Source organism: Sphaerodactylus townsendi, linkage group LG02 (genome assembly GCF_021028975.2).
Source record: "Sphaerodactylus townsendi isolate TG3544 linkage group LG02, MPM_Stown_v2.3, whole genome shotgun sequence".
NCBI lineage: Eukaryota > Metazoa > Chordata > Lepidosauria > Squamata > Sphaerodactylidae > Sphaerodactylus > Sphaerodactylus townsendi.
The window spans coordinates 63382745-63393979 of NC_059426.1; positions in this window are offsets into that span (position 1 = coordinate 63382745).

The following is an 11235-nucleotide window of genomic DNA, read 5'->3' on the forward strand; positions in this document are numbered from 1 at the left end:
CAAAATTTGGTATTTTAGACCAAGGATATATCCAGATATCCTTTTGTGCTGCCCTGCATCTCTCTGGCAGCGCACAGCTAGTGTTGTCAAACTGTAAGGCTGGGGGGAGGCATTTTCCAAAAATGTGCCCTACCGAGTGTCTCTCTTTTTGCCTCTCTCATGATCCTAGACCTAGACCCAGACCCAGATGAAGACAGATATAATGAGGTGCTAGGCTTGAGCAATACCGAAAAAAATCGGCAAAATTCAGATTCGGCTTTATTTGGCTTTACAATTATTGTTAAAGCTGAATTAATTAAACATCTGATTCAGTAAATCCAAATATTTTTGGATTTTCTGAAACTGAACTGAAGCCTGAACTGTCCCAAGAAGTTAAAATGGTTAAACTGAGTCTGTTGTACTTTTGTCACATAAAGTGAAGAAGAGAGTCACTGAAAAAGACAATAACACTGCTGGAGGCAGCAGGAAAAGAGGAAGACCGAGCATGAGATGGATTGACATGTGGTGGCTGGGAAGCAGAGCACAGCCCTGCAATTGAATGCTGGGTTTGAAGTCCAGCCCCAGGGTTGAGTTGCAGCGCTGCATAGAGGCTGGGAAACACAGCCCTGCAACTGGATGCTGAGCCTGAAGTCCAGCCCCAGCATTCATTTGCAGTGCTTCGTGGAGGCTGGGAAAGTGTGGACAGTTTTCCATGTGAACAATTTTCTGTGTGGACATTCATGATGGTAGGCTTTTTTCATGGAGCCATATTTTTTAATGAGCAATAAACCCTACTGAGTTCAATGGGACGTCCTAGGTATGCACTTTGTAAGGGCATGTTATAATAAAGAGATACCCCAGCCTTTGATTTGAACTTAGAAGTCAAATGTGACAAGAGTCCATATTCACCCACTAGATTTCACTATAACCACTTTTCTATAACAGATCCAAACCAAATCTTAGGGCACAATTCTGGCCTGTGTTTATAGAATTTTGCAGGTCATTTCTTTTCGTTCTTTGACTTAGGAAACCAGCAAGTTCATATGGGCATGAATTTCTGTCATCTTGTTCTTTTCCCCTCTTGTTCTTTTACCAATAGTACGATAAATGAATCCAAGCAAAAAAAGGTCCAAAGGAGCATGACCGCAACTGTCAGGGCATCTGAACCATTCATCAGGTTCAGGCTGATGAAATGACAACTGGATGCTAAGGAGCAACTCTGGCCACCCACTGGTTAACACTTCACCTGCCAGATATGTGCAAACTGACCCTTGATGATTCAAACTGCCTTCCTGCTGTGCAAATCTCAGCAGGTCACTTGGAGAATTGGAAATTTGCTTGGAACACAAGTAACAAAAGGTCACTTTTGAGAATTTCTTGAATCAGCTGTTAACAGTACCTCCTGGAAGCAGGGGACTGCTGGGAGATACAAACAATTCCCAAGTTGTCTGTAAAGAGAACAAGATGCTTAATTTAATTCCCCCAAATCTGGCTGCAAATACTTCATTATTAGACAGCCAGCATAACTTGAAATAACTAGTGATGTAATTAGTACATATTAGTGTAAACATATGTGAGCTGGGAGAGTATTTATATTGATATATCAAATTTCCAACTGTGTCTCCTATTTATGGATACTTAAATCTACAGATACCTTTTTAAAAGTGTTCTCTGCAAACCTACCTTTTTCAGCTGTTTCTCTGTCCCTCCTGATCCCCAGAAGCCAACTGGGCTCAGATCACCTGCCTCCAACTCCAGTTACCTCATCAGGGCACAGGACATTCAGCTACCAAGACACTGTCAAGATGGAGTCTGTAAGCAATTCCAGGTTCGCCTACAGTGGTGGCAGAGCCCAGAGCCACTCTCAGACCCAACTGTGATGATGCCTGGGAGCCATTTTGAGCCAACTCACAGCAGCAACACACCCTTGCTGTAGCCAAACTGGACAACAGCTGGGGGGTGGGGGATAGGATTCCCTGTACATCAGTTTCACCAGCTCCCACTTGTGTAATCTATATTGTAACCCCTGGAACACCTCTTCCCATGAGGTTTTCATATTTTTATGATACACAATCATAAAAATATGAAAACCTTTTCCCCCCTATAGAGCAGTCTTTTAGGTAGTTGTCTACCTTTTGAGGTTCTTCTGAACTGCTGCTGCAGGATTTTATTATTCTGTTGTTCCTCTATTTTATTGTTTTTCATTAATATTTTTATTCTAAATGCTATTTCGTAATTGTTCCAGAACAATCATACCTCTTTGTACACAAATAAATAATATCCAAGGTGACAGACAAGGAAATTCAAGGCATAAGCCATGACATTTGCTGCCAGATTATGGTGCCCCACCCTCATCAATGTCCCCTTCTCTTGTTACCTACACAGCCTGGCTGCAGGTACATGGGCAAGAGGTTTTCATTGGTGGGGTGAAAGACATGAACCAGTACACTGTCTTCAGTAGCTGCAAGCCCCTGACCAGGAATATGTTACCCTGAGCAGAAGCATATCCAGGGGAAATGGCGCCTGGGGGCAACACTTCCTCCAGGTACCCCCACCCCCTGCCCCCCACACTTGGGGGTGGGTCCTGGCTTGCACCGAGCGCCCTGCCTCTCTGCAGGCTGGCTCCTGCCATCCCCAGGGCCTGGAGAGGGCAAAAGCTGGCCTGCACAGAGGCAGGGGGCAGGGCTCGGTGGGGTGCAGTGGGGGCGCATGCCATTTCATCACATGGGGGGCCCGGTGCCCAGCACCCCCCACCCACATGACAGAAAGGTGTGCACCAGGGAACATGGGTGACCCCATGTCCCTATAGGCCATATGCCTCTGACCCTTAGCCAGCCAACACAGAGAAACACAGGGGATGGCCAGTAGAACCCCTGTCAGCAGTGAAAAGGGCTTTCCAAAGCTCCCTCTGAAGTTTTATATGCTGCATTTGTGACTTAATTTTGTCCCTTTAATGAGGAGGGGGGTTCCACTGACAGCAAACAAGGCTTCCTAGCCCTGTCCCTCTCTGCCCTGGGCAGTCACAAACCCTTGGCTTGGCCCCCATGCCTAGTGATTCCTGATTGGTTCATCAAAGCCCTGCCACCTCAACCATAACACCTCCACAGAATGCAACAGCACAGTTGCTGGAAAAACTGTCATGATTACATCTAAAGAAAACTTCAAAAGCTCACTATTTTTTTTCTGCCAGTCACTGCATAACTAATTCTATAGGGTTTGAACTAGTGTTTATACTTAGTATTGCCTTGCCCAAAAATGCCCTTATCCTATTTAGATTTTTAAACTGTTACTTGATACAGGAGAGCATTTTTCCTTACAAGATTAAATTCCAATCTTTCTCAAGGGTCAATGCAAAGAAGTGTATGTTCTGATAGTCTTTGTGACTGTGCTTCAGGACAGATAGAAACTTTGTGCCATTGCTTACTGGAATGTGGTACTTTTTGCAGCATTAGGGATTTGTGGATTACTCCTCTTTTCTGCAATAATGAGGGGCTGTCAATATCAGTGTAATCTCTTTGCACACTGAAGACACTGATAAGCTATTGTCTTCTAAGTATACCTTCTAAGGTCCAGTAAAACTTTCCTAACTGCTTAATGTAATATTAAGATTCTATCACTATTCAAGTAGTAGAATACTAAGATTACACTTTTAAGACTACACTGAATACATTAATTCAAAGTACTACCTTTTCTTACTGAACCTTTTTCCATACCGAGGACAGTGATGTGGCCCTTTAACTGCAAATCTTTTGGGATATAACTGTTAATATTTTAGAGCATTTTTTTAACATTCTTGATCAGACTTTTCTTCTGTGTGCTGTCTCTGATGGCACTTCAGTATCAATTTGTCAATGAAGATCTTGCCACATTCTTGACACTGATGAGGCTTTGCTCCTCTGTGACTGATGGTTCCTATAGGTCAAGTTGTCCCTAGTGCTTTTTCCACAAGGAAGGCAACGATAAGGCTTCTTTCCCAAGTTGGTCCACCAATGCTGACCAAATGCTAATTTGGTACAGAACCTCATTCCACACTGAACACAATGGTAAGGCTTCTCTCTCATGTGGATTCTAAGATGCTGTTTAAACAGATAAGACAAAAAAACTTTTTTTTTTACAGAGAATGCAACAATACAGCCCTTCTCCTGTGTGGATTCTCTGGTGCTGTGTCAATGATGATTTCACACTGAAACATTTATCACATTCAGTATAAGGATAAGTTTCATTTTCAGAAGGTTTTGTTGATGTTGTATGCACACAGATTGGTAGCTGAAGATTCTTCAACACAAAAGACAAGGATAAGTTGCCAGTTGTGTGTGACCTGTTAAATATTTTCTCAAGTTTAACTTACTGAAATATTTTTTTCTTTTAAATTCCACTCCAGAGTAAAATCTGTTGTTTCCTTTCAACATTGACTTTTTAACATATTTTTGTCCCTATTTTTGCAAAGTTTATTGCCTGCGTGGATCAGGTCCTGTTTCCCTCCATAAAAGCTCACTGTGTAAAGTGGATCTGTGACCCTCACCTTCTCACTGATTAACTGTATCACCTAGACTAGTCTCTGCAAGAAAATGGCTAATCTACAACAGAAATCAGAAGAGCTATAAACCCAAAGGAAAAACATATTACTGAGGAAAAACAACCTCCCCACCCCCTTTGGGAAGGTATTTCTACCGCATATCAAGGGAATGACTGACCAAAAGGGGAAACTGTTGGGAAAACATAACTTTCAAACAGTCTTTAGACCCACCAGAAAAATGCAACAAATGTTCAAATGCTACAGTCAGCAAAGGACAAGAGAGACCCCCTTATTTCTGCTGGAGTCTGTTGTATACCATGCAGCTGTGACTACAAAATGCAGAGTTCTGTCTCCTGCAGCCTAAGCCAACCTGAGAAATGAGCAGTAGCTGAACATGCTCTATCCAAGCTGAACATAGAAAATCTTGACAACTCCAACAGCTACTATGTCAGACTACACAGGGAAGCAACTGAAATCCACAAACACCAGAACAGTTTCAACAAAAAGGAAGAAAGTCTGAAAATCAGCAGTCTGCTTACTGGTACTAAAAAAACCACCCAAGCTTGGGGACTTTTCAAACACCATTCAACAATCCAACAAATATATTACAAATTCCATCCCTTCCTGCCATCCATACCACCACCTAAGCTCATTCTAAGATGAGTCATGTAAGATGAGTCATGTACATTCAAACTATCAGGACACATACAAAAGTAATTGCGAATAAACTACCTGGACACCTGCAAATGCACCTCCACTCCCACCTAAGAGGAGGACAAAACAAATACCCACCACATCCACACTGTGCTACCGAGAGAAACACATCTCACCGTGACATACCTCTGAAGATGCCAGCCAAAGTTGCGGGCAAAATGTTAGGAGCTAGAGCCACCAGACCATGGCCACACAGCCCAGAAAACTCACAACAGCCAGTATTTTTGGCATCTTCCCTGTGAGGTATAGCTTTTTTGCACCCATTTAGTTCATATAAGTTGGCAGTGACTTGACACGAAGAAATGATCCATCACATATGGAGGAATAAGAGGACAAAAATCACCCTTCCTTGCTCTTCCATCAACCAAGCTCCACCAATGGAAGAGAGAGGAGGGGCAATCTGTGCCTTGTTGTTCCTGCTCCCTAAAATCCCTCAATCAGTGCAGCTGTTCATTTGTGCTGAGCCCACAACTCATGAATAATCTATCTGGAAGCTGAAAGAAACTGGAGGGAAAATTCCTTCAGTTTATGCTGGCACTTCGTAGGATGCATGCTAATATTATTAGACAGTTCTCCAAAGTCACAAGGCTGTAGAAGGCTTGAAACTGAGGCTAAAAGGATTTATAGTTAACTAAGGAAGTCATTCTATCATTTTGTTAAGTACACAGAAGTGCTACAATAGTTTAAAACAGTAAAAGTTTTGTTACTTGGCACTCATGGGAAACTGGACTTGCACAATATTATTGTTCTGCCACACTCCTTCCCACAGAAATCTGCAGCAACCATTGGGAATGCTATGGCAACATCCCCCATACCTAGAAGGACTTTTCCTCTATTCACAAAGCCATGGAGTCATTCTACACAGCAGGCAGACATGCAGGCCACCTGCCTGGGACCCTCTGGTAGAGCTGGGTGTTGACAGCTCAAGGTAGGCTGAGGAGGATGTGGACACTGGAGGATGACAGTGCCTGCTCTCAGAAGCCCAGAAGTGACTGGAGGCATCAAGCTGGCCTGCTGGAAAGGCAAAAGTGGGATGCATACTCTTGAAGATATAGTGGTGTGATGGCTGAGAAGGAGGACCTTGCCCTCTGGGTGATGCTGGTTATTTGAGTGTTATGAATACCTCAGAGCCAGATAACGCTTTTAGGATAATGATGCTGTTGATGATAATACTTTGCATGTACATGCATATTTCACGTATACAAAGCCCTATTACTCACACTTATTTTACAAGTACTAGATTTGGCTTTGCCAGATGATTTTGAACATATACTTTCTCTCCATAGACATCTGTATTGTGCATTCAGTTTATGTTTCTGCATATGGCCAAATAATTAGGAGTTTCTAGGGAGGTCGCTGTGCACCAATGATGTTGCAGTCAATAGTGTCTCAGCTCTGGACCACTTATCCCTTTTCCTTTGCCCATATACTCTAGTGATACTATTCTGAAATTAAAAGCAATGCACCCACCCACCCCCTAAACTATCCCTCCCTGTACTGGTTTGAGATTGTATATCTCTACAAATGTCATACCTGTTGGTGCATTACAGGAAGTACCTTACCCTGTTACATGACTGGTTGCATTATTCCGCACCTCATGGACTTCAATCATGCCTTTGTGATTGGCCTTTGTGATTTTTTTGAAAACTCTTCACCAGTATAGCAGTGGGCCATTTTCCTTCCTTCCTTCCTTCCTTCCTTCCTTCCTTCCTTCCTTCCTTCCTTCCTTCCTTCCTTCCTTCCTTCCTTCCTTCCTTCCTTCCTTCCTTCCTTCCTTCCTTCCTTCCTTCCTTCCTTCCTTCCTTCCTTCCGCACTTAGCACAGCAGCCATTTGTAGCCCAAACCAGAGAATCACACTTCCCTTCTGACTGTCAGCTGGTCAAGAAAAGAGTGATGGTGTCTGTGGAGTTGCTAATGGTGACACTGCATGTTCTTGAACTTTGCTCAATTTTTTTTAAAATTCAGGTATAGTAGCCTTATTTTTTGTGGAAACCAGAAAAAGCTGAATGTTCCTATTGATATGAGACATTTTCTGGCTTTTTCCCCAGAAAACTGAATATTTTGGAGTCCATTATACACTATAGGGAATTTTTGCAGGTCTCTGGGGGATGGGTTTTTAATTGTTAAAAATTTTTTTATTATATTTGTATGCCACTGTTCTCCTTGTGGGCTTTTTCATCCATTTGGCTTTCAAGTCTAGTTATAAACTAAGGAATTTTGCCATTGCCTGCCTCTATATAATGACCATAGACTTCCATGGTATTCTCCCATCCAAATATTAACTAGAGATGACTGTGCTTAGCTGCTGAGATCAGGCTAGCCTGGACCTTCAAGGTCACAGCATGAAATTTTATCCTCAGGATGAATTGAGCATTATGAAACAACTCTATATTGCTGGCAGTTAGAAAATATAGCAAATGGAGAATTGCCCCTACAAGTTCTGAATACCCACAAAAATGTGTCCAGCAAAGTCTGTGGTCACATCAGCTCACTAAGACATTGTTTCATAAGCAAATTTAGCACTGTGGTTTAAGTTAAAAAATAATTCCTTGACACGGAGACAGACGTGTTTAAAGCATATGATTGTTCCATCTCTTACCTCATTTTCTTTCAGTAAGGAGAACAATTATTTAAATAACTATTAGAATGTATGAGCAGTATGAACTCATCTGGTCAACAGATCTGGTTAGCACTGAGTATATGGGTTTTTATTATTGTATGGTCGAATGTAATATGTGGATTCTGATCTGTAATTTTTCATCCTGAAAAATGACAAGAGACTTTGCTTATGGCCTCTGCTCTAAATAAAACATTTCCAAAGGAAACTTAAAACATAAATAGCTTTTAAGCCTCAAGAAAGCTGCACTAGTAAAAAGGAGAGCAATTTGTGCCAGTCTTTAACCATAATAAATAATTCATTCACTCAATGATAGCACAGTAAAGGATAATTTAGACTTTTTTACATAAAGGGGAAACCATTTTATTTCATTTCAAATGCTTCTTCTAGCCAGTCAAAAAAACCAAAACCTCTTTAAGAAACAGAACAGGGCTTGGGAAAACACTCTGCTCACTTCTCTGTGAAAGATCAAATCTTTATCAGTCCATCTACAATCCCTGTCAGCCAGCAAATCCCACACTTCCAGCCTATTCAGGGTGACCAAATGCAGAAGATAACCTGTAATTATCATATGTTGGTTATTCCATCCTTCCCCAAGAAGCTCATAGTTCTCCCCTCTATCATAACAGCCCTCTTAGGCGGAGTTATTGTCCCAGTAAGTTTCAAGGAAGTTAGTGGACGGTGAAATTAGGAAAGGGCTGCCAACATCTTCCTCCAACACATTAACCACTGCTTCACTCTATTTCCTTATAAGGTGCATAGTAAAAGTTAGAGTTGCTTGAAAAGTTCCTGGAGATCTTGGGAGTGGAGCCTGGGGAAAGTGGGGTTTGGGGAGAGGATGAAGATCTGCTGAGTATAACATCACAGAGCTCACCCTTCAAATTAGCCATTTTCTCCAGGGAAACTGATCTCTGTCATCTGGAGAGCAGCTATCATTTCTAGAGATCTCCAGGCCCCACCTGGGAGATAGCAACCCTAAGCAAAATCTGCAGTATTTCTCATTCCTTCATGACTAAGTACATCTGTCATAATCCCCCTTTCTATACAACTGTCCCTTTGAACCAGGCAATCACTTCTATTATTTCTCCATAGGGAGGGTATAGCTACTTTCTCCCATACATTATCGCACTCCACTCAAACATGGGGTCCTGAGCCTTGCGCAGTGGACAGCCTTACTACAGGAAAATCCCCACAGCCAATAGCAAGAGCAAGAGGTGTTTGAGCACTCCAATCCAACCATTGCACATAAAAAGCATTGGCTATCTCCCAACTGTAAGGCCGTTTCCGCACAGGCATTTAATGGCGGCCTGGAGAGGGCGGCAACATGCCGTCTCCAGGGCCATCGGTCCTACAGGAGAAGCGCAGCTGCATGCGGCAGCTTCGCCTCGCGCAACGCCCGACCGCCCAGCGAAGCTGGCGTTTCCCAGAGCCCTCGGAGCGCTCTTGTTGGGGAAGCAGCAGCCACCGAAGCTTAAGCTGCCGGCGAGCGGCGAAAGCTGGCGAGATGCCTCCCCCACCCGGCACTTACCTTGTCCCTGGGCCCCCGGCGCGTCGCCGGGGCCTGGGGACACGCCCATATATCACGCCCATATATCGCCTGGAGCAGGCACGCAGGGCCAGGGGGGCGTGTCCCCAGGCCTCGGCGACACGCCAAAGAGCCGAGGGACATCACCCGAAGGTGCGGCCGGGCGCCGGCGCTCCGATGAAGCGCCCGGCTGCTGGTACTCTTTCCAGGACCATCCACCGATCTTGGCCGGGCCGGTCCCAGCGTCGGCCGGGTCGGCGTTGGGAAAGCGTCGACCCAGCCGTTCTCCGCGATTACCGATGATGGCGGAAGCGGCCAAATGATCAGCCTCACCTGATTTCATCCCTAGTCACTGTACCATCACTCACTTTATCTGATGTCTCACATGATCTGCAGATAGCCAATAGATGATGTGTGAACAATGGCACTCAAGCATGCTGAGTAACAACTTATGAAACCATTGTTATGTGCTCTTTGCCCTTACTTGGGAGCAGAATTTGGTTCTTTATATGTGGTAGTCTTTATATTAGTAATGCTGGAGATTAATCTTAGGTGATATATTTGGATCACTTTTAGCTGTGACACAGAAATCTTTAAGCACCCCATTATGATGCTCAACTGACCTTCAAAGTAAACTGTGCTTTGCATTTGGCTGAAGCACTTATACAGTCCCCTAATTCCATTGCTAACATAAATGACCATTATCAAGAACTGGATGGTTTCAAGCACATACAGTAAGGGGCTGCAATTTGCTTCATGAGCAATTTTATTTACATCAACAGCAACAGAGCTAAATTGAAAGGGGCATTCCTTCACTGACTAGAAGCCATTTATCTGCTAAGGCTGATAGTCTATTCACCTTCAAGAAATCAATTCACCTTTGATTTAGCCTTCTGCTATTAACACTACAATAATACATAATATAGATTTCCTATCTGAGTGAAAAGCTGATGTCTCTTTAGTGCCAGGGTTAAAGTCACCCAAATAAAAAGAAATACCAGTTTTATTGAGGAACTCATGTAGCTTAAAAACACTTAGGTCACCCATGCTGAAAGAAGTTGTCATAGTCAGAAATGTGTTTGTTGACACATATCACTTCTAGCATGCCAGCTTTTCTACAGTGTGTGTAATCAAGTCACAGTTGATGTATTGTCAAGTCACAGCTGATTCAAAGCATGAAACACTGATAGGTGGTTTGCCGTAGCCTGCCCCCATGTCATGACCCTGGTAGTCCTTGGAGTTTGTCAATTCAAATTCTAACAAGGGCTAACCCTGCTTGGATGCTGAGATCTGACAAGATTAGACTATCCTGGAGCTATGCAGCTCATAACCTCATTCATTCTTTTAAGACAGGCTGTTAATATTCACATTTTGTACATGTGGAACTGAGGGCAATAGTGGCATCCTCCCCCTCTCCACCGCCACCCAGGTCACCCAGTGAATGTGTGTTTCCAGTGAACTCATTCTTATCTACTTAATAAGCATCATGTTTCAGGCCTGAGGAGGTTTTCTGCCATGTGGAGTGGGTGTATTCAACAGCAAGGCAGGAGTAGACATAATAGCCTCATAGAAGACTGGTGTGTCAATTGCCAACCTAATCCACCATCAGCAGGAACTGTATCATCCAGCTTCCTCCCTTCCTCTTTATTCTGTACCAATAATCTACCTTAGGGAGGTCTCTCAATTTTCTTCATTTATTAGAGAACATGAGGTCTTCACTCTAGGGAACCTCTAGCTCTATCTTGTTAACCTACTTTTGCTATACCCAAAAGGCCAAGGAAAAATGCATGACTCTTTGAATTTCTAACTGTAATTCTGTGCATAGTTACTCCAGTCTAAGCCTATTGGGTTTTATTGGGTTTAGACTGAAGTAATTCTGCTTAG